At 57.8% G+C, this 20994-nt stretch overlaps 1 protein-coding gene across 4 annotated transcripts in view; it reads right to left on the bottom strand.

Annotated features, from left to right (window-relative positions):
- The window catches only part of LOC123001951 (uncharacterized), a 209371-nt gene that overhangs the window by 155098 nt on the left and 33279 nt on the right, over positions 1-20994 (bottom strand). The window lies entirely within an intron of this gene.

Below are 20994 nucleotides of genomic sequence, written 5' to 3'. Positions count from 1 at the left end.
TGCTCGGCCACCGGCACCCACAGCTCCAGTGGGGGGAACACACGCAACATGCAGAAACCATCTTCAGAAGTTGCTATCACCTGACGAGCCCTCAGCGAGAGCAGAGCGGCTGGCTGCAAAGCAGGTGGGAGGGGCCGGCCTCCCTGGCCGAGGTCCACATCCCCACCCGTCCCGCATAATCACAGAGATGAAACGCAAAGAAACAGCAGAAACAAACGAGACAGGCTGGCCTGCCCGTGGGACCAGACGTGGGGCCAGCGGGAGGGGGAGTCCTCCTCTATAACCGTCTAGGGAATAGGCTCGGAAGTGTGACTGATGGACTGCTTGCCTTTTGGGAAATTCGAGTTGCATTTCTAATCTGCAGCCAGGGTCCCCAGTGTCCTGGAAAAGGACTCGTGTCCCTACCCTTTCTTCATTCCACACTTGAAATCTTTATTCAACAGGAAGCTGATCTGACATGGAAACAGCTACCCAGGTTACATTTGGGAAATCAGATTTTTCTTTAAGAGATGTCAAATTATACCTGATGTTGGGGAACATTTCATATAAAATATGCATTGACTTCAGTAGAACATCTTCGATGGGACGCCTTCAAGCTTCCTAACTCTTGTCATTCAGGAGCACGGAGCTCAGCAGCCCCAGCCACCTGGCCCCTGCCCCTCTTCACCACCATCCCACCCTCTCCCCAAACCCAACTAGGGGTTACTGGCCTCCAGAGAGACCAGCTGTTTGGTGGCCTTCCCTCCTCCCGGTGTACCCCATGCATAGCACTGACCACCCCTGCAGGGCACCCCCCAGACTTCTACCACTGACAACACTCAAATGTCCTTCCCCATCTTTCCCTACCAGGCCCTGAACTTGCTGAAAATGCGGACCACCTCACTCACTCCCCAGCACCTCTCAGGGTGCCTGGCACACGGCAGGGTGCCCCGAGATGTTTGCTGAAGGCTCCTTTCCTTCGGAGCTGCTAAAACAGCAGGCACTAAAAAGCCTCCCGGGTGACCCGCTGCTCCTGCTGACAGTGTTCCCCCGGCCGACCATAAGCCCAGCGAGGGCAGAGACCACTTACCCCGGTGCCTTGGCCAGCGCTTTGGACCTGTGAGATGCTCAGTAAACGTTTACTGAATACATGAGCTAAAGACAATACTAATACAGAGACCCTGAAAGTATGATTGGAAGCCTTCAAACATCCCTGCATAAGAGAATGTTAGAAAATTATCCATCGGGGCTTCTCTTTTGTGGGTGCCTATTAAAGTCTGCAGACCTTGACCTTGAACTTGCTGCAATCCAGCATGGTATTGGACAGATCAAGCAGTGGGGGAGCAGCTCACCCCATCGATGTGTCATGGAGAAACAGGGACGAGGAGCTACTGTGTCATAATGGAGAGGGGCACCCTGGTGCCCCTGGCCCCCCTTCTTGGGCTGTTTGTTGCTTTTTCCTGGACAACCCTCTCTTGCCATCCCCCAGGGCTGTCCCCTTGCCTCTAGCAAAGCCAACTTACCCCATGAGACTCAGCTCAGCTACTGCCTCTCAAGGACGTGTTGCTGGGCCCCTCCTCGCCCCGCCTGGACGAGAGACCCCCTACACACACCCGCATGGATGCATCTGACATAACACCTCTCCTCTGCCTGCAGCGGGCGCCCCGAGGCCCTCATTGGGCTTCGGGTCAGGAGGGGCCAAGACGATTTCTTCTTTAGAGCAAGGACTGAGGAGGCTCGGCCCGGGCAGACTCAGATTTGCTGTCACCTGCCCCCGCAACCATCCCTGGACCCTGGCTCTCTTTCCCCCAGCCTACGCCTTCCCCTGCTTCCCCTCATTTTAATCCCACAAAATGAATTCAATCCTACCCACATAAGAAACCACGTAAACACCCTGAGCTCCCCGGGGAAGAGGAACGGGCATGACGAATGCTAAGTGGCACTTCAGGTGGCACGTTCCCTCGGGGCAGGCGTGGCCTCGGTCTCCCGCAGCAGCTGGAGTGCACCTCCCCGCGGTCAGGCCTCTCCTTTCACCTGTGCTTCGGTACGTGAGTCGGGTAAGTGGAGGCAGATGAGGCCGAACGCCACCACCTCGGCCGCCGTGGTGAGGGACACCTGCTCCTTTCGGCAGGTCCAAAATACACACCGCAGTGGCCCCTTTCAGGATTTTCTCCTAAGAGCTGCCTGCCGCTCTTTTCCATGCCCTCCCAGTCGTGTCAGACACAGGGGACGCTGGCCCTCCAAGGCCCTCCCTCCTTTATTAGCATTAATACTGAACCCCAAAAGCGTGCATGACTAAAACACGGCCGCATCGCTTGGAGCACTGGATGGACCCCTGGAGAGCCCGTGCGAAACGGAACACTGGCCTGGTGGTCCTCAGTCCCCTGACCCACCCTGTACTTCCAGAATCGCCTTCCTGTAGGCCGTGCACTCACGTCCAACGCCGCATAAAATCCTGCAAAGTACCGTGACGCTTCCCGAGCGCGCACAGCCCCTGCGCACAGAGTCCGCTAGTAGAGGCCCTAGAAAAACCCACACCCACAAACACCCCGGCACCTTGCTCAAGAAATAAACAAGCGCTAAGTAAAATATACATCACGGTCCCACTTAAACGGGAATGCTCACTACTGCGCCAAACGGCCCCGTGTCTGAGAGCCCCAGATGTTTATCATTAGCTGTAAAACGGCTCACACAAACTCACCGGGTCGAAACTGCACGGGATGGTGGAGGTTATGTAACCCAACCTCCAGCCCGCAGGAACCCCATCCACATGCTGGGGGCTAACTGTCGTCATTTTAAGGACCTCTTAGTACCTCAGGTTCTATTAGTCATGAGCAGTTTATTTTTGTTTCAAAGGTCAGAGGCAAATGAAGCCGCTTACAGCTTTTTTAAGCACGGGAGACTTTCCCGGCAGGGTGAGGGGCGAAACGCGGCCATCGGCGGTCAACTGCTGTCCCTGGCGCTGTGTCCAGCCCTCACCTAGGGCAGGACATGGAAATCAGCCTCGGGTGTTAGTCCTGGGCGCATTTAATACACTAAAGCAAGGTCCTTGGTTCATTTTTTTCTGAACTATCTGAAAATATCTAAGCGTTCTTGAAACAGTGCCGAGGCGCCAGCTACGACTGAAACTGGCCGATGGGAGAGGGGTGTGAAGGACCTTGGAACCGGTGCCTCTTTTTGTTTAAAGGAAAGACGGAGGGTGGTCCTGTAATCCCCTAAACCCTTACACACGTGTCTGGAACGCCGAAGAACTCTGACAACAGAAGTTGTTTCAGACCCTTAACACACTACCCTGATGTGAGACGACTTGGAGTCTCCATTCTGTCCCACTTGGGGCGAATAGTCATCTGATTGCTGCGAAAACATCCATGTCTTTGATAAGGGAGTGCTTCCCAGCTACGGAACTCCATACTCTCCAGTATACGTGATACGCTGTATTCTCTAAGATCGGGGGGGGAAAATAATCAAGTCCTGGAAAATACCCAGTGCCAAATGTTCTGTGGACCAGTGTTGTCAAAGTCTGAGGTCAGAAGGGGCCTGGCAGAGAATTAAGATAAAGAAGCACCTAAACTGGCAAAAAGAAGGAGGTCAACGCTTGGGGTTCCAAGTAGAAACCTGCACCCAGAGCTGTCTCTCACAAACACCCAAACACACGGCACCCGTTCCAGGGGTGCTGGCCCAAAACCCCAGTGTTCATTCTGGATCGAACCATAAATCTGAGGTAGGTATTGCTGTTTTGTTTCTCTTTTCTTTCCCCCAGAAGGACACCAAAGTCAGAACGTCAAAATCAGAGCATCAAAATACTGTCCAAAGTGTTCGCCTACATCCCTGGGCTAAGAGATGCAGCGAGAAGAAGGTCAGATGACTCACGGATGGGAGAGGCTTAACCACCCATCCACTTGTTAACACTCTTCCTCGGGGAGGAAGGGAGGAAGCTCTTCAAGTCTTTAAAACAGGTGGAAAATCACATCACGTGTACGTCTTGACCTGGCGACACTCCAGATGCAGGCGTGTGTCGTATGTATACACCTGCTCCTTCTTTTCATGGCGTCGCTGGCGCTTACAAGGACGAGCGGAGAGTCTGACGCTGCACACAGAGTCGGGGTTCTCCGCGGAAGACGAAGACTCTCGGGGCGGGGCCCTTCAGAAGCAGAACGTGTGTCTAAACGCGCGTCCGCCTGATTTGGGGATCTTGATGAAGGGCCAGAAATGATACCTTTCTTGTGGATGGGTTGTTAACACATTTTCACTGGAATCGAAATGCTAAATGTTCCTCCTTCAAATTCCTGAGAGCTCGCTGTTCGCGTCTCCCTGTACCGCAGCAATCGCTAATCTCTTTGTTCCCCGAAGAGTCTCAAAAGCGGGCTTCTCCACGTCATTGTTGTCTTGTTACTTTCATCGCGCGCTACCGACCAGAGTGGGATTCCCCCCCCTGCAGAGCCAGCCCCGACACCAGTGTGCCCGTGGGAGGCAGCGGTGCGGCCGGCGAGACGGTGGTGGAGGGCCACGTCCAGCAGGAGGGTCCCGTCCACCTCCCAGAGGCATCGGGGCCACAGGCCTTTGCCAGGACGTGACAGCACTTTGAGATTTTCTGAGCCTGTTTCTCAGGAATCTGCTCCTTTTCTTGGGCAAATCAAGAATATCCAAAGCAGACTGAACTGTTTGGATTTCTGGATTTGCTTTTGGTTTTTCCCCCACTTTCTCCTGCAGTCCAACTGAGTCATCCGCATTTTTTAAACAATTTAAGATTCCACTCAATCGAAATAGTTCTGTGTCGGTTTGAAAAAGTCCAGTGACAGGTCCTGTGAGTTCAACGGAGAAGCATGTCAGCTTCTCCCCGCTGCCTTCGGTGAACGGGAGCGTTTGTCACTGTTTCCCTCCTCCCTGGTGGCTGAAATGTGATTCTGATTTACAAATCGACGCCCGATTGACAGATGGATGGCCTACTTTCTGGGCGCTGGCTGCTGACAGCCCCAAGACATATGTAAAGTAATACCTGCTCTCAAGGGGTCTTCATTGCTTGCTTCTCAACCAGAAACATTCCCAAAGCCAAGCTACAGTATGAGAAAGAAGCAGGGCAATGAAAGACAGATGGTGTCACCAGGCCCTCCGTGAGAACCCGGTGGTGGGGACGGTTCCCCGGGGAGCCCGACGCAGGCCAGGCCCACACGGGTCCAAGAGACGATGAGGCGGGAACGCGGTCTGACAGGTGCAGTCTGGACAGGTGGAGGGGAAGACGCAAAGTGCTTCAGGGAGGCAGAGGGTGGGAGAGAAATCTAGAGGCAAGAAAGAGAGAAAGAGTCAGTGAAGAAACCAACGTGGCTGAGGGCAGAAGATTGTAAAGGCAGGGCTGGAAGGGCCTGCGGCTCGGATCTGCAGGTCCTGAAGCCTGCTGTCTGTCCTTTCCTGCCCAGGCCACAAGAGGCCCAGATGTGGCCAAGCGAAGGCGGTGCAGACAGACAGCGTGGACTGGCTGAAAGTGTGGTGTGCACAGAACAAGGGGTCAGAGGCCCAGTCGCTGGCAACCGCAGGGCCAGGAAGGGCCATGAAATGAGAGAAAAGCGGAACAGACTTGAGAAAATTTTCGAAATCATTGTTGACTAATACAAGCTCCTCAAAAAGTAAACGTTCGATTTTGCACATACATGTTTAATTACTCCCTTATGGATTTGGTATGCAGCCCACTTCCCCTTAGAACCCATGCTTGGTTCATTACCATAGAAATCATAATTCCTTAATTATGAGCCTATCACCTATTCTCCTTTCCTAAAACCAATCCAGAAACCAAGAGGTACGAACTTCTGTTTAATAAAATGAACGTTTGTGATGATGCACCAGGAGCAAAATCCCAATTGTTCTAAAACTGGCACTTTGCTTTGACAACCAACTACCTATTTTTTTACAAAAAAAAAATGCTTTATTCCTTTAAAACACCTGCTTTCTTTCCTTTTTGACTTCTAAAGGAAGAGACTAATTTTTATTGGCAAGAAGAGAAGTCACTCTCTAACAAAGGAAAAGCTATGCTCTATGAAGAGTTGCCCGCAACATTAAACAATACACAAGAATATCAACCCCAAACCACAAATCAAAGTGGGGCCAATCCCGTTTTCCCACATAAAAGCCCGCAGCCTGATAACCTCACTCCTTTGGAATTAGGCAGCCGGCGGAGGCTGTAATTCTTGCTTCTCGAGGGTGGCCGCACCACCGCGTTTCTGGACGGCCGGATTTCCATTAGAATCGCCTTCCCTCATTCACTCCCTTCTCCTCCACCCCCTCCACCCCAGCGCAGTTATTCAGTGAGTTATAATTTGGCACTAAAATTCAATTAAGCTGAAACTTTGGTCATATGTGGCCTTTTTCTCAGCAACGCGCAATTTCTCCCACCCGTTTTCCAAATGTTAGCCGGATCGATTTTAAAGCGGAGGGAGGTAAAAGTTTACTGAGACCCAGCTCTCCTTTCTAGAAACCGGCTGGGGCTCTCTACAAATTCAAAGACACGCAGCGCGCGGTCAGTGCACCAAAGCGCACCAAGCTTTAACAGCGCTCCTGGACCGGAGGCCTTGGAGCGCCCCGCGGCCACTGCCTCGCGCTCCGGCGGCCGCCTTGCAGCCGGGACACCGGCGCGCCCCATGGGAGTGCGGCTTGCAGGCCGCTCGCAACGGAGTCCCCGCGGCTCCCGCTGAGCTGGCCAAAGTCTGTCCAAGCATTGAGACCCCATTGAGGACTGTGGGAGTTTGGGCGGCTTAATGGGATTGTGTTCGGGGCTTCACGCGGTCCTTTAAGAGATTCCATGGCACCAACGAATCTCCAATAAAAGGGCCTCTCTAATTGCTCTCTGACTTTCTATGAAACTTTCTAAGCTGTGCTGACATCCTCGAATACAACTATGGAATTCAACAGTGGAGACCAGGGGGGTGTGCGCAGAGAAAGCGGTTCTCAGCGAGGCGTGTGTAAGGTGGGGGGTGACCTGGGGGAGGGGAGATGGGGCGGGTGTGAAGTCTGCGCCGGGGAAAGAAAAATATGAGTGTTCTCCTTTGTGTGCGGATAAACAGCCGAGCGCGGGAGGTCGGGGCCAGGGTCACGCGGCTCCGGGCTGCAGCTGCCGCCGTGGGGCGGGGGTCCCGGGCGGCCCCGGGGCGTCGCGGCCGGTGGCGGCATCAGTATTCCGGCGGCGCGGGCCGCCACTGTCCTCGCACGACCCCGGCCCGTCCAGAGCTCGCCCAGCTCCGACCCTCGGGGCGCCCGGGCGCTGGGAGCATGCGCCGGGCGCCCGAGCAAGGTAAGCACCGCGCGCCAGCGCCCCTCACCCCTCGACAGGGCGCACGGGAGGCCCAGGCGGGCCCCGCTGCCCCCGAGCCCCGCGGACCCCGCGCTCCTGGGGCCCGACGCCCAGCCCGGACCCCTGGGAGCCCCGCCACCGCGGCGCCCGGCCTGGGCCTGGGCCTGGGCCTGGCCTGCTGGGCCCGCTGCGCCTCACTCTGGGCCCAAGAGGACGGAGCCGCCTCGGGGCTCGCTAGCCCCTCTCGGAAGGGGGCCCGCGAACGCACAGGTGACCTGCCCCGGCCGCCCGCGGGGGGGAGTCACCCTCCCTCCGAACCAATCCGTGCGCGGCGGCCTTACCAGGGTCCCGGCCCCGGGCGCTGGCGTCCCTGGCGCCCTGTACGAGCCCCGCCGCCCCCTCGAGCGCTCCCGTGCGCAGGCGCGGGCCCCAGGCTTCGGCCGGAGTGCGCGCGCGGGCGTGGGCCCAGGCCTCGGACGCTGCCCTGCGTGCCCACGCGGTCACCCGAGGGCTAAGGCACATTGGGGGCTGGGGGGCGGGGAAAGAGATGGCGGCGTCGGCGAGGCCCAGGCGCCGGCAATCAAAGGCTGGGGATGGCGCCCGCCGCGTTGCCCACGGCCAGGCCCAGGGCATGAAAGGATCTTTATCCTCGAGTGACACTGCGGCGGTTTCCTCCTGCCTCCCCCTCCCGCGGCCCTAATTGGGGCCGGCTGCTAATGTGATTAAAGGCCAGTTAAATGTTTCTCGGGGCAGATGGTGGGAAGAGGCCGAGACCCCTGCCCCCTCCCCGGGGTCACACCGGGCCCGTGGTCAGGGGCCCGGTGGTGGTGCCAGTCCCAGGGCAGCCTGGCCGGGCGCCCGCCGATTGTTCACCCCGAGGCGGGGAGGCCGCGGGCGGGCTCCTGGGGCTTTATGTAAGCTGGTGGGCTTGGGGCCCGGCCGGATTTGGGGATTCTTTTCGCACAGTTTCCATTTTCTGGCCTTTGGAACTGGGCCCTGGGCCCTTGGGGCCCTCCCCCTCCGGTGCCCGGCGCCTGCGGGGCCCAGCCGCTGAGGCAGGCCGGGGGCGCGGGGCACTGGGGGTCTGGCAGGCTCGGAGCAGTTCGACTTGGGGTCTCCCCACTGAGGACAGTGATTCAGAATGGTGGTGCTGCGGAGGCCAGGCAGAGCCCCCGACCCGCAGCGCCCCCAGGCCTCGGCGACAACCGGGTTCCCACGTCGGCGGCTGCGTGGGTGGTCTCGCCCTCCCGGGAGGGCTGAGCGTCGTGGCTGCCCGGGGCGCAGGGCCTGGGAGCCAGTGTGTGCGCTGCGCTGCCCGCCGCGCCCGCTTCCGAGGGCGCCCAGAGGCCCTGGGGACCCCTCCCCAAGCCTGCCTGACCTGGAGGAGGCTGTGCGGGCCCCCAAACAGTTCAGCTGCGCTCCGCGCGGAGAAGGCCAGGCCAGTGCCCGGGGAAGCGGAGTCAGAGCGCTGAGCCCCGGCCCCACCGCCAGCTCCCCGCCCGTGGCCCTGTCCCCCCGCGGGCCGGGCCATGCGCTCGCGCGGGTGCATTGCTCTGGAGTCCCCGGGCGGCCAAGAGCGCGGCCCGGCTGAGTCGCCGCGCCTCCGAAGTGGCAAATCTGGAGCCAGTTAGGATGGGGGAGGCAGATAAAAGCCAAATGGAAGCCCGGCGGAAGAGTGAGCTCAGGACGGTCCGCCAGGTGGCCCTGGCCGTGCGCTCGGGCGGCGGCAGAGGCTCGGGGAGCGCGGGGCCGGGAGGAGCAGGTGGGACGCGGCCGGACCCATGCCCGCAGGCCGCGCACCCTCTTCCGGCCCCCGCTGGGGTCTCCCCGCGGCCTCCGTGCGCCGCAGAGAGGGAAAACGCCCGCCAACTGGAAGGCCGCGCGGGGCCGGGGACGCGGAACGGCGGGAGGGCTCCCGGGGCTGCGGGCGGAGCCGGCCTCGGGCGAGCGGGGAGAAGGCCGCCGCCGGCGCCCCCGCCGCTCTGCCCTCCGAGAACCCCGCGCAACGCTGCTTGGAAAACTAACGTTAGCCAGGCAAGCGTGGTTCCGTGGAAATTTTACATATCGGTTGTTTACTTTTTTCCAATATTTTTTGGAATAGTCTACAGAACTTTCTCACATCTAACAAATGTCAGACTGAACAGATCAGAAAATATGAAATAAAAAGAATGACATTTCAGTTTAAGCAGAGTGAAAGCAAACGGTATTTTTTAATAATATTTTTGCCAGAGTGTATTGTGGATCTCAAATTTTGTCATGTTCAAAATATATAATTTTTTGATACTTAAAATACACATTTTGTACATTTTTCAACCAAAAGAAGCAAAGCATTTAAAAAGCAAAAGCCGAAACCAAGAAAACCCTGCAGAGAAAATGGTGAGGAACCAAAGCCTGTCTTTCTCCTGCTCTCCTATTTTTTTCTTTTCCTCCCTAATAGCCTGAAGGAAATTAGAGTCAAAATAAAACAATTTCATATTAAACTAACACATAGATGGAATTAATTCCTTCCCAGATGGTCTGAGGGACCTGGCTGTTTTAGTGGGCTCAGAAAATGCTAGATTCAAGGTGATTTTCTTTCCTGGAGCTGCTCAGAGAATTGTAAACAGCGTCAGCCTCATGACTTGTTTTAATCTGCTTATTGAACAGAGATAAAATTAGAATCGTTTTCCACTTGACATAAACATAGCACAGGAAAAGTCATCAATTTTTTTAACCAAAGGAATATCCGTTTTTGTTCTGTACAAAACAGTAATATTTAACTAGTATGTAACAAACCGAGTGACCTTGCATTTGCTTAAAACTGCAAATGTTCTAATGTCAGTAACCCCAGTGGCTGTAAAAAAAAAAAAATCAGTTTTTAAGCTAATCTTCCATTTGTTCTTTTCCAGTGTTCTTGTGTCAATGAGCAAGTAGAGTAGGGTAAAACAAATAATTTGTGTGTTCCTGGTAAATAATTTTTTGAGTCTGAAAAAAACAAAAATATGTCAACTGCTGCTTTTTAGGAATAACCTTTAAACTGGACAGGAGGGGAAAATACGGTTTTGTGGACACTGGGGAAACCCGAGGCCAGTCGAGGTGCAGCTGGCTACAGTCCATGAGGGAAAATGCCGCTTGACGGGGAGGGCGTGTTGTGATGCGAGGTTCCTGGTGCTCGGCCCCCTGACCGTTATGATGCGGGTGATGATGTCATGAGCCAGACAGGTCCGTTGTACACCTGCAGTGGGGGAGGTGCCCTGGACATGCAGACGGGACCCACACCCGCCCGCAGTGTCATGGTCCCATCTAGAGGACCCTCTCCGTTTTCCAGCGTTCTCTCTCCTTTAAACACTCCATGGCGGTCCGCTCAGCAACATGACCGGGGACCCGTGTGTCATTTTCACGCACAAAGCCAAAGTAACCAAAGTCTGGACCAAAACTTAGGATCAGAGAAGCCCCCAGGCTGCTTTGTCCCATCTGCAGCCCATAGTCTGAACAGCGGGCCAACCGAGGGGACATCTTTGTTTGTAGCCCACAAAGGCGACAGCACATCCAGCCTGATGATGCAGTTGCATTTAGGTGTGTGTGAGAGTGTTTGGGGTTTTTTGTTTGTTTCCATCTCTGTTTGGTTCTGTTTCGCTGGGAAAACTAAAGTCCCTTTCGCAGCACTTGGGCCCACCTGCACGGAACCGGGGAAATCCAGCTAGGACAAGAGCGGGATGAGGCCTCTGGTTGGGATGCCAGCTCGCTTTGTGCCTGTTTGTGACAACTGAAGGTTTCCAGGTGCCGCGAATTGCCCAAACCAGAGGCCCATTCCCAGGAGGGGAACGAATGCTTCCCCGTCACGAAGAGGCCCCTGCAAAGTTTGTCTGAGAATCTTCCCAGCTTCCCTCGTGGGGGTGGGCCCCTGACACTCTCCAAGAAACAAAACAGCCAACTCACATAGTTTGAACATTCAGAATGTTCAGCGATATTTAGAAAAGGAGATAGCTGGCCTCTGGCCTTGGAGACCTTAAAACAACGTGGCCGTAATAGAAGAAGTAACAATGTCTGTGAGTGCTTGGGGAAAGGGAGGAGAAGATGTCCTGCAACGTAGGGAGGGTACATCTGAAAATGTCCACCCAGGGCTTTGTGCCCCATATCCGGGGCTCTGTGGTGGAAGCGGGACCATCAAGAGGAAGCCCTACAGATCCGGGGGGCCAGCCCCACACTCCAGCCAGAGTTAGTTACCGAATGAAAAACAAATCTGATGAAAAGCCTTCCTCCAGGTGCCCGCTGCTGGCTGGAGGGAGTTCAGACGGCTTCCCCAACAGGCCTCCCACCCCAGCCGGGCACTTCTTGGCCCCTGCCAGTGTCATTCCCCTGACAGCCCTCTGCTCCCCAAGGCACTTTCCTCGGCCACCGACACTGGCTCAGGGACGGGAAAGCTCTCACTCTGCCGGGTCCCCATAACCACGTGGGGTTCAGTGGCTCTCAGAGCAGCTCAGCCTGGGGAGGCCCCTTTAGGGCCTCGCTTTGGGGACCTCTGGAGCACCCCTGGCCTGCAGGTGAGGCGCCATGGGATCGCAGTCACATCTCGACACCCCAACCTCTCAGACCCCACACAGCGGTGCCGTCACCTTGCTGCGCCAGCCCCACTGGTGTGCGGGTGGGGGCACAGAGCGGAAATCCTCCAGCACAGCCTGGCTCCTGTCCTGTGCCCAGCACTGGCCTTCTTGTTCCGAGAACAAAGGCCCGGAGGCCCCTGCAGAACAGAGAAAGGCTGAAAGCAGTGGCTTTCAAAGCTTGCTGACCGTGGCCAGGGTAAGAAACACATTGTGCATCTCAACCCAGTGCACACAGGATGGCTGCATATACAATAAGCAACGAACTTTTACACACGTCCCGCTGAACGTTTTCACGAGAGAGCACTTCTCTTTCCATGCATCGTGAACCCTGAGGGTTGTTACCCCGTTTCATGTCTTCTCGGTGCTGGCGGCCACCTGCTAACCTGATCCCACGACCCCAGGGGGTTGCAGCCCAGAGTTTGCAGAGCTGAGGCCCTGTGGGCCGAAGGAGCTTGGGACTCCATCTGGGGGCACCCTCAGTCCCCGCCGGCTACGTCGGCATCCCCCTGTCCCAGCGCTGGAGTCCGACCATCTTGCTGGGATTTCTAGAGCCATGACGCTGGGGAATTCACCTCCCTCCACTGAGTTTCTTTCTCGTAGAATGGGGGTGACTGCGCTCACCTCCTAGGGTCACGGGGAGGATCGAGTGAGATCAGGCACGAAGTGAGAGCCGGCCTCAAAGTGCCCCTTTCATTCCTCTGCCTCTCGGCTGCACCTCTGGTCCTGCCCAGAACGTGGCCCGGTCTGCCCACCTCCCAGTGGGATTCTGCCCCTGCCGGCTCAGCTTCCCTCTGGGCCACCTCCTCCTGGGTTCCCACTGCAGGGTTCGGTCCTGCTCAGCGTCCACCGAGCCCCATTAAGTCCTACTGCCCGGATGGAACTCAGATGCTCTATGCACACACCTGTGGACCACCAGCGGTCCGCCGGGCGCTGCACGCCCCCTCGAGCGCTCCCGTGCCACAACGCGGGACAGAGACGGGCGCTCACAACGGTGCACTGTTGGGTACGGGTGCTGCTCTTCTCCTCGTGTTGCAGATCAAGTATTGGGGTCCCAGAGGGGTGTCGCACAGTTAGTAAGGGTAGAACTGAGGTTAGGCCAGCTCCCCTGGCCTTGGAATACTGTCACATTCGGCCTGACGCACAGCCCCTGGGTCCCTGCCCCACGTCCTCCCTGGGGCCGGGCAGAGAGGACTCCTGCTTCACGCTCTCTCCCCAGCCACCCTCGAGAGATGACTCCTCTCCTGGGGGTGGGACAAGGAACTCCCCCAGGCAACAGGGGGAATTACTCCCTGGCCTGCCTTCACCTCCTCAGCCCTGAGAGGGCGGACTCCATTTGCCTTTGAGAGTCCCCCGCCCCGGGGGGCAGACCCGCAGTGTTCCTGCACCCCCTCCCCGGACTCGCTCACTGCTTCAGTGGCGAAGTCACAGACACGGGACCGGAATGGCTGCCCTGCATTCTCTGCACACAGGCACACATGTACCAAGTATGCACGCACTCACGCACGCACACGCACACGCACACGCGTGCAGACACACGTACACTGGCCGTGTGTGTTTTATTTGGCAAATTGCTCTCACACACTTTAACCACTCCAACCTTCCTATAATCAGTAAATAAACATTAGGAAATAGATGGCTAACTCGCTCTTGAGGAGGCAATAGAATTTTCTGGAAACATGAAAACTGGTGGAAGGCCTCTTTCCCTCAAGTTTCTTCAGGCTTTATGAGTCTCCTATGGCCCTGAGGTGGGAGGTCACTGTGCAGGGAACCTCTGCGTCCCCGGCAATGGACAGAGGCCTTCTGTGGGCCAGGCCCTGCTGCGGACACCCAGGTCCCTGCCCATGGAGCTGACGTTCTAGTGGGAGACGGACGGACTGTGCAGGGGGTGCAGCCGGGATGGGCTGTGTCTGCGGCCAAGCGAGGTGGTGCCGAAGGGGAAGGTGCCAGCAATGCTCTGGAGGAATGTTCTCGCACCTGTGCATACAAAGGCCTAATCCAGGACCAGGTCCAGTACAAAGAAGCAGGAAGGAGCTGGTCTGGCTGCAGCAGGAGGCAAGTGGCAGAAGAAATGAAAAGGAAACAGGAACGGCGGGGTCTCTCTGGCCCTCTGGCCCTGAACATGCCACCCTCCCTCCCCTGCCTCTGAGCGCAAGAGGGCTGCAGGGCTCCTCCCCCACCACCTCTGCCCCACCCTGCCTCTCAGGGCTGCAGCAGGTCACGGCAGCCCAGTGTCCGACGGACCCACAGGTCTATGACGGCTCTGCGGAGCCAGCCCCCTCCACGTGGCTTCTGCAGTCTGTCCTTCTGAGTCAATTTTCCCTTGTAAGGATTTTCCCTTTTACTTGTTTTGTTCCTCTGACAGCTTTTTATCTCTTTGAAGTTGCTCTTGTATGATCCAGCTGTTCTGGTCTGCCATTTTCCTCCTTTCGGGCCCTTCCAGGGGGGACTGAGAGCAGTGGACACCCCTGCCACTGCTTTCCTGTGGCCTTCACTGCCCATCTGTGCGCACCGGAGGGAAGACTAAAGCACTGGCAGGGCTCACTCTCCAGGCTTTGAACTGCAATGTGGGGGGGCGGGGGGGCTCTTGCACCCCCATTCCCCATGCATGGACGCATGCGTGCACACAGACACACATGTGGTACCTGTTGTCCCATGAGGAAAACTGTCCCCATCCAGGAGCGAGCTGCCCAGCACCGGCTGACCCCGTGTCGCCCTCTGAGCCGCATTCAGGGCCAGCGCAGGATGCTTTCTGAGGTGCGTCCTGACCCTGGGTCCCGGGCACTGGTGTTTTCCTTGAATCTGTCCACCTGGAAAGCAGGTGCCAGAGACCCGAGCTTCTGGCCCCCCCAACGGTGGGCTCAGGTATGTGGCTTGCCTCCCGCATCCATGAGAGCCGCCGTCTGCCCACCTGCTTCATCCAAGCATTATTTCTGCCAGACAGCTCTTCACGGCGTGTGCGATTCTTCTAGAAAACGCTTTGAGCTGCACGGACCCCCGGAGCCCCGGGCCATCAGAGATGATGAAGCTGGCCTTGTAAGGCAGACTGCAGTGTGCACAGAGGCAGGCAGGTTCCTCTGAGGCCGGGGACCCCGCCCTCCCCTCCTCCTGCTGGCCCACTTGGCTCTCACCTGTGCCCTACTCACCTCGCGCTTCCCTCTTGCTTTCTGTCCCCCTGCCCGCTGGACTTTGGATACATTTTAATTTTTTTTCCTTCCCTGCCAACCTGTCACCTTGGTCACTGCCCTTCACCCAGTGCCTCCCCCAATATGTTTTCCTCTGAGGTTTTCCACCAGCATAAACAACCCATGTTTTTGCTTTAGTGTGTATTCTTAAGGGCACTAAAACCCCAAAGCAAAAGAACGCCTTATGGCGCAGGTGCCCAGGGGAAGTTGGGATCCTGTGGCCTGGTCAGCCTGTCCACCCTGCCAGAGCTTGCTGAACCACAACTCCAAGCAAGACAGTCCGAGTGCACCCCCAAACTTCAGTTCGAAGCACACCTAATTTGGAGTGTGATAAAATCATGGACCTGTGGAAGGAGGAAACCCCGGGAGGGCATCTAGCCGGGCCCCTTATTCTAAGAGAAGCCCACAGTATCTCAGAGAGTGCAAGGACTGGCCCAGGGTCACACAGCCAGGTGAGGAGTGTGGTCAGACCGGGGTGGAAGGGCTCTCGGCTTCTGTTCTGGCCCGGTAAGCATGGCGAGCAGTAACCCAACTGTCATGAAAGGTGCACCCCATTCCGAGCACCAAGCTCAGCACACCAGTTGGGCTGAGCATTCACTGTGTGTCAGTACCTTCGTGCTGCTGCCCCCCCACGCTCCTCTGAAGAATCCGCCCCTTCCCCAGCCCGGCTGGCTCAGTCTACACCACGCAAGGAAGCCTTCCAGCCCACGCTCCCTGGACCTAGTTTCATACTCCAGCCCGGCCCCGGCCGTCAGAGGCGTTCAAGAGTTTGAACGAAGCACAGCACTGAATCAGACTGAGCTGGGCCTGGGGACACGAGATACCATAGGTGCAGAGGGTGGCATCTCTGTGGAGTAAACCAGAGGCTTCTAGTAGCGCCCTTGCCCCCCCGTACGCCCCTACTCCCCCAGGGGCCTCATTGGCCCTTCATCAGCCCACAATGAGGCGAGGCCCTGGGGCTTCAGGGGCTGGATGAGACCAGGGCTGGGGAGCAGAGGGGGGCGTGCTGGAGGCGGCCCGGGCTCCAGAGTGGGGGATACAGGGTCCCACACCCTTGAGAAGGTGAGCGGGGCCCTCAGCAGCCCAGGGGAGAGGCTGATGCTGAATGCCAAGATGTCCCAGGGTGAGGGCCCCCCCGTACCACCCCTTTGGCCCAGACACCCCGGCCTGTCGCCCCACCCAGCTCGAGAGCCTCCTGCACACCTGTGCTCCTCTCCTAGCACTCCCATAACGAACGGCCGCGAGCTGGCCGACTTAACAGACACTCTGTCACATTTCTGGAGGCCGCGAGGCTGGAACCAAGGTGTCTGCGGGGCCACACTTACTCTGAAGGCTTCGGGGAGGGTCCTTCCCGGCTCTTCCTCACAAGGACACTGCCGTCGGGTTTAGGGCCCATTGAGTTTAGGGCCTGTATGATCTCGTCTGAACTAATTACATCCGCAAAGACCCTATTGCCAAATAAGGTCACGTTCTGAGGTTCCGGATGGATGTGAATTTGTGGGGGGACACAATTCGACCCAGTACAACCCCCACACTGTCTAAAGAAAGAAGGCCCCCATATACCTTGAGGGCCATCGGGTGTGAAGACAACGTTTGCTTCTGGACTGAGGTGGGGTCAACAGACGCTGCTGGGGATTCCCTGACAGGCCAGGCCGGGGCTGCTCACACTGCCTCTGTCGTGTCAAACTGGGGCTGCGACGGTGCCAGGCGAGCCAGTGTGCGAGGGGAAACCGGGGGCCTGTGGGAAAAGGCAGGAGTGTGGAGCAGAGTGGAGCCCCAGAGAGAGCAGCTGCCAGCCCGTCTTCCTGTCCCCGCGGTGGGTGGCCTCCCCCTCAGCCCTCTCTTTCCTGGCGCTGGCTTGCATGGCGCGGTAGACGTCTATCTGTGGTTCTGTTGGCCCCCGACCCCAGGCTTTTCCTTCCCCACTGTGGTCCTTACAGTTCGGGCGGGGCTGGGCCAACAGGGCTCCTGGCCAGGTCCGTGAGCCATGCCTGGCCCCGCAGCACTCACTCTGCACACTGCGGCTGTCCCCTCAGGACGCAAGGGCAGGGTTGGGCCAAATCAGGGCTCGGGGGGGGGGGGTGTTGAGAGTGCTGAACGGCAGAACGAGCCATGGGGTCACCTGGCCACCCTATGGGGGAGCCCGCTGCACAGTGCAGGGGGCCGGGCGGATGCCGAGTGCAGGACAGACACATGCTGTGATGTGCTGTGATGTCACGTGAGCCAGGGGGTTCAGCTGAACTTCAGACTCCTTGGTCACCAGAACCAGTCAATTCCCTTTAAGCCAGCCTGAGTGGAGTTTCTCTGCTAACCGGCCACACCTGTGCCCCCCGCCAGCTCTGGCCACCTGCAAGGACCGAGTTTTGCAGAAGGTGCGTCTGACTCAGTACCAGGTCTCCAGACAAAGCCCTGTCCACACTCAGGCCCCATGAGGGTCAGGGACGTGCGCCAGGGCCGAGGCCAGAGACCAGGTCCCAGATGGGACGAAGAGGAGATGTGCTCCTGGTGTCAAGCACAGACGGCCAAGACCACATCTGTGCTGCAGACCCTGGGCCACCACGCGCATCCCACCATCGCTGTGGGAGCATCGGGCGACGCGCAACTACCGAGGCAGTCTAAGCTCCTTGGTCACCGAGCACTGAGACCCCCAGCCCGTGCATCTGCGGCCTCCCTTGTAAGACGGAAGCTAGGAGGCCTGGTTCAGGGAAAGAAGGGTAGAGTCTGGGAGCCCACGTAGGAGAGACGACCGCCCCCCCCGCAAGTGGACAGACCTCAAGAATGAAGGAAGCCCGCAGTGGGGATGGGGCGGAATTACTGCTCTAAGTCAAGCCTCTGGGGGTGAGGGGTCTGCCTTGTGATGGAGGGACATGGGGTGCACACCAGGTCTTGGGGGGGCTGTGGGCCAGACTCTGCTGCCTTCACAGCCCCTCATGGTCTAGTTCCTCTCTGTTAAATGAGGCCCTTTGTCTTTACGGATACTCTCCATTACCGAGTTTACAAGGGTCTAAAAATCAAGGTCACCAACCAGTAGGAGGCCTGGGGCTAGAGCCCACTGTTGCCCAGGTGACCGTCAGGAGACTGGCCAGAGATCGGGTGAGCGGGTCTCCATGGAGAGAGGGCCCTGATCCCCAAGACCCATTGGTCTTTCCTTCCTCTGACCTGCAGCAGGAGTGAGGCCAGGAACAAGAACATCTTAAAGGCCTGAGGTCCTCTAGGCCACCCCCATTGTTCTACAGAAGGGGAAACTGAGGTCCAGGGGAAGGGGGTCCTCTGGCAAGGGCACAGCTGGATGCCTGCCACACCACCGTCGCCCGTGGAAACCTGGCCCTCATCATCTAAAGTGGCCTTCCCGCACCAGGCTGCCGGGACACCAACAGCAACGTCACCCTCTCAATAGCCACGCGAGTGGCACAACGGCAACTGCCAGGTCGAGTGTGTGCGGGGCTGGGGACAGGGTCGTACCAGGGAGGCGGGCGTTTGGGGGCCGGGCCGACAGGAGACAGTTCTGTCCCAGGTGGTGTTTGGATTCTGCCTGGGGCTAAACAGAGGCCCTCGGCTACTTCGACTCGGTTATCGACCAACTGTGGCAGAGAAATAAGTGGTGTCCTCCTCTCCAAGCTTTTGGTTCAGAGAGTCGGGGTGGGCCCTGAGTGGGGCCCTGAGTGGGGCCCGGGGGACACCTAGAGCAAGGCAGCCCCTCTCTTGGCCTCACTTAGCCCCCCATAAAATGAGGACTCGGACCAGAAATTGTCCAGGGGTCTTCCACCTCCCACGTTCTGGAAACCACGGGAAATAGAGCTGACCTGTAAGCAAGCACCGGTGGGCCCCCTGAGAGCCCTGAGGGCTCACTTTCTGGAATCCTGGTGTTTTCTTCAGTTTTTTCCCTAAGGTCCCAATATTCCCTTCGGGCGGGGGGGGGGTCAGTTTTTAAAACAGCATGATCGTGTTTCTCTCTTTAATATGGAAAAACGCAGTCAGGGAATGAAAGTCTGTTAGGCCCCTCCAGATACCCCTGTTGACGTTTACTAAAATAAAGGCATACTGGCAGCTAGAGAGGAGCCACAGAGGACATGGAAAAGGTGATCAGTGGAAGCCCACAGCCCCCCGCCCGAGGCCTCGCAGCCAGCAGCACAGCAGACAGGGGCTCGGGCTCGTGGCCTGCACCGCCCCCCCCCCATGCCCAGGCAGGGCCCTCAGCTCCCCAGACCTCAGCGTCCTCATCGGCAGAGGGGCCAAATGGTAGTACCAACCTCCTGGGCCCTCTGAGGACCTGGCGAGTTACAGGCCCGCAAGCACCTGGAGAAGGGCTCCCGACGGGAGGAATCGACTCCCAGAATTCGCCCCCAACAATACGCCCATCTACCTCGTCCCCCTTTTGTAACTCAAAATGGATCAGACTTTGTTCGGCATCTTGCTTTCTTTGCCCTGTCGATTCTAGAGACCTGTCCATCCCAACACGTGCAGGCAGACCCTCCTCCCTCTTGCTCAGGAGCCTTTAGTCCCACAGGCCCATCCTCTGTCACCGTTTCCAACACCGGGCCACCAGGAAGTCAGGTTAGTTCCTAGAAGTGTCGATTCTGGCCCAAACGGTGTATGCATTTTCACTGTGGCTGGATTCACACTTCCATTGACGAGGACCAGTGTCCCATCTCAGAAAACGCCTGCCAGCCCTGGGATCACTGTGGTCTGGGTAGTTTCCGATCTGCCCCAGACACCCCCTTGCAAGGCAGTGCGGGGCCACAAGGGCCGGAGTGATGCAGTAGAGACACGGAGACTGGGAGTGGGCTCCAGGGCTGAGGGACGTCTCGGGGACCCCAGGGGGACAGGCAGGAGCCACAGCCAGCAGCCAGTTGCGCACGTCCATCAGGCCCTGCCCAGCATTCGGTCCCTGGGACGTTTGGTAGAATGAAGGCCCCCTTGACAGCTGGGAAGTCAGCGAGGACATTATCAGCCAGCTTTCTCTGCGCGTCTCCCGAGGCAGCGCTCTGCAGCCCAGGGCTGGCTGGGACGCCTGCCTTGGGCCCCTTGGGGCGGGGGGGGGGGGGTGGGGAGGGGGGGCCTGCGGAGACAGCCCATTGTGTGGCCTCCTTAGCAGGTTCGGCTGTGACCTCAGAGAGCCGGCAACTTGTGGAAACAGCCAGATGCCATTCTGAGCCAAGCCCAGCGGGGCTGCTGCTGAGGCCAACCCAGGTCACCCATCCGAGTGACCACAAAACAATGAAGCCCATCTGCCCCTGCACCATTACTGGCCTAGAGAAGGTTCCAGAAGAGAGGCTGCAAACCTGTTTCCAGTGAAAGTGGCACTGCTGGGTAAGGAGGCAGCCTCCGGAGGGACAAGGGGACTTGTTGGGAAAGACTGAAATTTAGCCCACCGGTTAAGATACTCACATGCTGGGTCTAATCATCTGTCTTGACACAGGTCGGGCCACAACCACCAAGCTCAGCTGCTTCCATGGCTTTGCAGACACCATTCCCTGTGCTTCCCCTGCCATCTCCACCCCACCTGGCCCTTCGGGGCCTTTTGCCCCCTCCTAGGCTACGGAGCCATGGCCTCGTCCTGCAGACACTTCTCTCCCCTTGTCCCCACCCTAACCCCCAGATGACGAGCCTCCAGAGGTCACAGCCCATGTCTCTCCACGTCTGTGTCTCTGTGGCCCAAAGCAGTCGTACCAGCTGACAGGGATTTAGGGGGAACAAGAGCGACACGTAGAGCCGCCCCTGGACAAGGGCGTCCAAAGACCTGGGGCCAGGGCCTGAGCCAGACATAGGGCCCAGGATACCGCACCTCAGCTTCCTAAGCTATAAAAAGGGGTGTTGGGACCACAAGAATCCAAGGCCCCCTCTAATCCTGTTATTTGTGGGTTTTCTCATGGCAGAAGCTGGAGAGTGGGAAAGGCCCCCACATTCTGTGCCCCGCATGCAGTGAAGGGACAGCCCCGTCCACAGCCCCCAGGACGGTCCCCAGGCCCCA

The sequence above is a fragment of the Ursus arctos genome, unplaced genomic scaffold (assembly GCF_023065955.2).
Source record: "Ursus arctos isolate Adak ecotype North America unplaced genomic scaffold, UrsArc2.0 scaffold_25, whole genome shotgun sequence".
Lineage (NCBI taxonomy): Eukaryota > Metazoa > Chordata > Mammalia > Carnivora > Ursidae > Ursus > Ursus arctos.
This window is presented reverse-complemented; position numbering and strand designations above follow the sequence as displayed.